Genomic DNA, 6,571 nt, shown 5'->3' on the forward strand with positions numbered 1-6,571 from the left:
GATGAGGCACGACCACAAACTAGAAGCCAGTCCACAGCTGCATCATCAGCCACTTTAAACCCCTCCAATCCATACATGAAGCAAACTGACACCCACCATAAAGATGTGGCACGACCACGAACACGAAGCCAAACAACAGCAATGAAGCTCACCATCTCAAATCCCCCTGCAACTCAAACTAACCTGAGCACAACAAAGCTCCCACCCAAACAGAACACTCCCCCAGCCAATCAGAGCACAGCGAACCCCCCAGCCAATCAGAGCACAGCCAGGCTCCTTAACCAATCAGAACACACCTCCACCCAATCAGAACACAGCCAAGCTCCCACCCAATCAGCTCCAACCCCACTGGCAGTTAAAAGGAAGAAACAGCTGCGATCACACACCACTCTCAGAAGCACGAAGCTGAAGACACCAGCCTGAAGATGACGAATTATTCGGGTTTTCTCCCGCGTAAAATTGGAAGTGTCTTGGCGATGTTTCAACGAAGCCCCATTCGTCATCTTCAGGCTGGGGTCTTCGGCTTCGTGCTTGTGCGAGCAAAGTGTGATCGGAGCTGCCGTCTCTCTATAAATATTGGTGGGGGTGTGTGGAATGCTGGCTTTGTTGCTGTAGGTGGGTTGGTTGGCTGTGTTGGAGTTATTGCTTGTGGGTTGTTCGGCTGTTTCGTAACATCCTGAGTAGCTGAGGTGCTGGTTGTGTCCCCATTAGTCTTTTGTATTGTAACAACCTGGGTAATGGGCTGTGATGACATCCTGAGATCTAGTGTAGTGATATCCTGAGTTCTGTGTTGCAACATCCTGGGTGGTTGGCTGTGTTGTAACATCCTGAGCTTTAGTGTTGTAACCTCCTGAGTTCTGTGATGTGATGTCCAGAGCAGAAGGCTGTGATGTAACATACCGGGCTTTGGTTTGGCTCCGAATTTGCGGTCTAGCTCTGTGTTCATGGCGTGTGTCCATTTGCTTTGTGTGGGGGTCGGAGGGAGGTGCAGCAGCTGGTGATGTTGTGGTTTGGCTTCTGGATGGTGGCTGCATTTCGTCTGAGGGATGGGTTTGGGATTGGGTTTGGGTCTGGTGAGGGTGAATGGTGGTGGCGTCCTGTGTTGTTCTGGGTCCGGTGTTGGTTTTCGTGGCTGGGACTCGTTTGTTGATTAGGGCTAGTTTCCAGATGTCTGGTAGGCGGGAGGTATCGTCACGTTTATTCATGTTGTGGGGGTGCTTTTCTATTCCGATGGCTTCCATATTCTCTTGTTGTGGTGTTCAGTTTTGGAGATTATTTTGGTTCCTTCAAAATCAATTGATTTTGAATTGAATTAAGATATCATCCCGGTAACATTGCACCCGAATCAGCACCAGCCTCAGGTGTGCGGCTAGGACCGCCAGGATCTTGGAAAACACCCTTGGGGCCGACAGCCCGAACAGGAGTGCTCTGTATTGATAATGATGCCCCATGTAACTGAACCTGAGGAACTGGCGGTGGCCAGGAATGATAGGGATGTGTAAGTATGCCTCTGTGAGATCTACGGACGTTAGAAAGTCCCCCTTTCGAATGCTGCCTAAGATGGACTGAAGTGTTTGCGTTTTGAACCTTCGGTATGCCAAATAAAAGTTCAGGCCTTTTAGATCTAAGATTGCTCTCCATCCTCCCGAGGTCTTGGGGACCACAAAGAGAATGGAGTAAAATCTGAGACCCCGTTGAGCCGGAGGTACCGGTTCTATGGCCTTTATGTCTAATAAGTGACAGATGGCCTCCTGCATGAGACCTTTCCTTACTGAATTTTTTGATTGGGGGCAAGAAATGAACCATCTTGGTGGACTGGAAATGAATTCCAGGGATAGACCGTGTTGAATTATGTCCAGGACCCAGGCGTCTGTGGTGGTGACCTCCCATTGAGTGACAAATAGGAACAGCCTTCCCCCTATGGGAGGATCCACTCGGGAGTCACTTCCTACGGAAGGGACGTCACCTCCTCGAAAGGGCCGTTTGGACTGAAACTGTTGCCTGGGTCTTGAGGCCGGTCTATCGACCGGACGGTCTTGTCTGGGAGTGAAGGGTTGTGAAGGTTGCATAGTCGAAGGAGTAGGGGCAGATCGAAAGAACTGTCTACGGTTATAAGGATTAGTCCGCCTATCGGACCGTTTGGTAAGGTGGGCCAGAATCATCTTTTTTTTATCATTTTCGGTCAGAAACGGGGCTAAGGCATCCCCGAATAATTTGCTACCCTGGTATGGGGCTGCTGCCAAACGCCACTTGGACTTGGCGTCTTAGCCATAGCATGTGACGGGCCGTCACGTTGGACGCCAAGGACCTGGAGGAAAACCGGGCAGCGTGTAGAGTCGCATCGGAAGCATATTCCGTTGCGGCCACTAACTTGCTCAGGTCCTGATGTGTGCGGACATCGTCCGGGGGGATCCTGGCCTGGAGCTGACGAAGCCAGATAAGGGCAGATCTAGTGAAAAATGAGGCTGAGGTAGAAGCCCTGATAGACCACGCCGCCGCCTGGTGTGTCCTCCTAAACGCCAGTTCTGATCTGCGTTCCATAGTTTTTAAGGCCTCAGACATATCCCCTGAAATAGTGGTAGGGGAGAAAAGGTGAGACAGGGGCTCATCCACCGTGGGCACGTCCAGTGGCTCTGCTAAATCTGAGGTCACGCTAAACAACTTTTTATCGTTCCCACCTGGAAGAGGAAAGGTACCCGGGGAAGCCCATTGTTTCTTAACTGCATTGAGGAATAATGGTGGACAGGGAACATGGTGTTGAGTGACATCCGGTTCGACAAAAACGGGGTCCGCCTCTGAATCTGTTGCAGTTGCCGCTGGAGCGGACCGGTCAGGTCCCACGTGCGCTACAGAGCTAGCCTTATGAAGTAGGGGTAGAAAGAGAGATGGATTAAATAGACCGCCAAACGGGGCGGATCCGGGGCCGATTCCTCCTCCTCCGACCACGAGGCGTCAGCGCCTGCTCCTGGGTTAATGAAACCCCACTATACGAAGAATGGGAGGGGGAGGGAGGATCGTGAGAACTCTGATGAGCTGGGTGAGAAAGAGGAAGGGAAAGCAAGGAATCCGCCCTGGGTACCAGTGGAGACCTGGCCGCGAGAGCCCTCTCCACCGCCTGAGCCCCAGGACTTGGAGCCTATCCTCTAGGGGAGGAAGGGTGGACTCCTCCCCTCTGAGCCCCGCAGCTGTGGACGTGAAGGTGGCCTTTGGGGCCTGCTGGACCCGTGGGGTGGTCGGAGACCTGAATGTATGTGTGTCAGGTTCCAGATTGGGCTGACCAGAGGAAGTAGAAGGCTCTTCTGCCCAGACTTCCTGGGCAGAAGAGGAGAGACCGAGAGGCAAATCAAAAAAGGTGGACTCAGTCTGAGCAGTCTCGGCCCTGGCCTGTTTTTGAGCCTTTGAAAACTCTTTTTCCAATGTCTGGTGTCTCCTGCTGGCCTGTTTTTCAGCCAATTTGGAGGTTTTCCCCCCAGAGACAGCCTTGGGTTTGACCTTGGCTGAGATCCTACCAGTAGCCTCTTGGCTAGGGGACCTGTGCCTTTTCTGGACGGAGGAAGGAGGGGAGGCGTCCTTGGATTGGGAGGCCATGTTATCCTCCATGCTGGTATAAAAGCTTCAGGTGCACGAGAGGGTACCCCTGGAAAAAGGATCAATTGGCTAATAAGGGTGTAGGGAAACGGCTGGTAAGAACTGCCCTACCCCCCCAGTCATCGAACAAGTGGTATCCAAAAGACCGGTCCTACTTGCAGCCGCTATAATTTCCCCCCGAGGGTGGACTGCGGCCTGCTAGTGAGGCTTGCTGTGTTGCCAGGCCAGCAATGTAAGGAGATGGCAACTAATACAGAGTCAGAGGCTGGGAACTACTGTGTTAATTAGCTAGCCAAGTGGTGACCAGGACTGGAGACACCAGAGGGCCCAATTAAATCAATTGGGCCTATGCAAGGAATGAAACAGGAAAAAGACAAATGCCACAAGAGGAGTCTCCAAGGATGACAAGAGAGAGATCCCAGGCAATCCTTGGTTACAAGGAACCCAGGAAGGCCTTTGGTCAGAAAAGGCCTCAGTAGGGCCTTGGGCTGAGCATGAGGAGCTTCCAAAATGGTGGCTTTGGGAGGATGACGAAGCTTCCAAGATGGCAGCCGTAACCGATGGGGCTCCTGCCTAGGCCTGGGCCTTCTATTTAAGATGAATTCTTTTTCAGGAGCTGATGTACAATGAAGGAGAGATGCCCTTTGAAGGAAAGGCTAACAAAAGGTGAAGAGATTGGGGGAAAATCCCTTCCCCCACCCCACCCCCGCCTCCCCTTGTAGCTGGCAAGGACTTGGGATGACCACGCGGTCCCCAAAATGGTGGCCACATCCCAAACTCCGTTCACCCCCTTCGGCTCCAAACGGACTGCAATTTGCTCACCCAGACGCGCAATGCGAAGAAAGCGGCATGGGCAAAACGGCCTCCCCAGCCAATTGGCAGGTGCGATTATTTGTGAGACGAGGCCCTGCGGCCTCCACGGAGCTGAGCCGATCGCCGTCAGACCGTCGGAGCTGCAGCTGCAAGCTCCGAGGATGAGGTGAGCTGGGGGAAGGAGTGGGGGGGGGATTTGCAACAGCGCTGAGCCCAGCAAGGAAAGGGAAAAACGGAAACCTCCGTTTGTTGCTGAGTCCCGATGGGGATCAGATGAAGGGAGAGCCCTCTAGAGGAACGCTGGTCCCAGCGCTACTCAGAGGGCTAGAATTTAAGGAGTAATGGATAATCCACCAATAAATTAAGATCTACCTGCCTGTGAGCCAAACATGCACGTCTGTTCTGGGCAAGATCAAGTCGAGACTGGGAAAACAGGCCCAGGACAGGCGTGGCAAGTTTGGCTGACTTGATCTGATTGGGCAGGAGGATTGAGTTAACCCATTGGTGGATTATCCATCTCCTGTGCTGGAGAAATACATTTTTAAAAATCTTAGAATTTGCCAGTGAATTGTGAAATTTGGTAGTCAGGCCGGAAAACATTCAGCCCACCACTTGTGTCAATAGATCCTTCCACATTATCATCTTTTTTTTTCAGAATAGACGTGTCACAACTATTACCTCCTAGAAGTTTGGTTTATTAGTCTGTTCACTGCAACAAATAAAGTGTTCACTTTTAAACTCTTTCTCTGCTTTCCCAGTCAATTTTCTGAGGCTGGAACGTTGCTGCTTCTTTTTGTGAGGCCTCTGGCTACAGGGAGCAGACAATAAAAAAAGAAAAATGGTATTTACTATTCTTCCAAGCACATTTATACTACAACGTCAAATAAAAAGTTATCAGAATGTTTATTGCTCAGCTAAAAGTTAGATTCAGGGCTAAGATTTTATAAAAATGAAATATTAAAAAAAATCCTGGAAGATATATGACAGATTGTATACTTGTCACCAAATTCTCTCCCCAACATCTGCCTTTGGTTATAAGAACCATCTATAATAGGGGTTCCCAACCAGGGATGCTTGCACCCTCTAGGTGTGCGATATATTCCAGGGGGTGCGAAAACTTGGATTTTCAAAATTAAAGTGTATATGCATAATTCGTCCTTATTTCAAACTTTTGTAAGGGGTGTGAAAATATATCAAAAGTGTTCTAGGGATGCGGGGCATAGAAAAGGTTGGGATCCACTGATCTATAACAACAACTAGTATAACAATTATCATGTTTGGAATAACAAAAGCTAAAGTTCTTTTATCAGGAAAAAAGATGGAAAGCTGGACCATTCCATCTCTCCTGCTGAAAGGCCAGCTCCATTAGTCTACTGTTCAGTATCCAGATGATCTTTACAGAATAATTATTTTAAAAATTGTATCTCAAATTGCTTTTCCCTTTTCATACTCATCTGTTCTTTTTCTTTCATACCTTTTTGACTGTAAACCAGTAGCTTTTTTTCTCCATATCTTAGTAAACATAATTAAGTTTAATTTGGATTTAGCATGTTGTGTGATTCTAACCGTCATGGTTTTTAAACCATCATTCATAACTTGTGTGATATGGGAAGCCAATCATCTAAGGCTAAACAAACCAGGAGTTAGCCTAAAGTATAAATCATAAAAATACACACATGGTCAGGAATACATGGTTTTTCAATCCCAGTTTTTTCTAGTTGTATTCACAACTCGTTGTAAAGCAGGTTAGCTTGAAAAAAGTGAACGGCTTTTGAACTGATCTGATCTCGTTAACGGTGCAGGACGGTGCAGTCCAGGACAAAGCTGCACTTTCAGTGCACTATTGGTATTTTAGGTGCAAAAAAATCGACGAGCACTGTACCAAACGGATGGAGTACTGAGCCAGCGACCTTATGTGTGAAGCCGCGGTTCAATGCGAACTTACCCGACCTTTGTACATTGATCCTTGCCCATAGCAGAAATGCAAAAACATGTAAACGTAGAAAAGCGGATTCTGTATTTTAGGAATTATCGCTATTAGCAAGCCTAAATAGATCGACTAACAGTTGGCAACGCTAGAACGACCCTATATTTGAACATATCCTACAGAGAAAACACGATTTGGAGGAAACTGTAGCAGAGTCAAGAAAGTTTCCTTCTGTGCAATTTG

The sequence above is a fragment of the Protobothrops mucrosquamatus genome, unplaced genomic scaffold (genome assembly GCF_001527695.2).
Source record: "Protobothrops mucrosquamatus isolate PMUCROS unplaced genomic scaffold, P.Mucros_1.0 scaffold_177, whole genome shotgun sequence".
Classification (NCBI taxonomy): Eukaryota; Metazoa; Chordata; class Lepidosauria; order Squamata; family Viperidae; genus Protobothrops; species Protobothrops mucrosquamatus.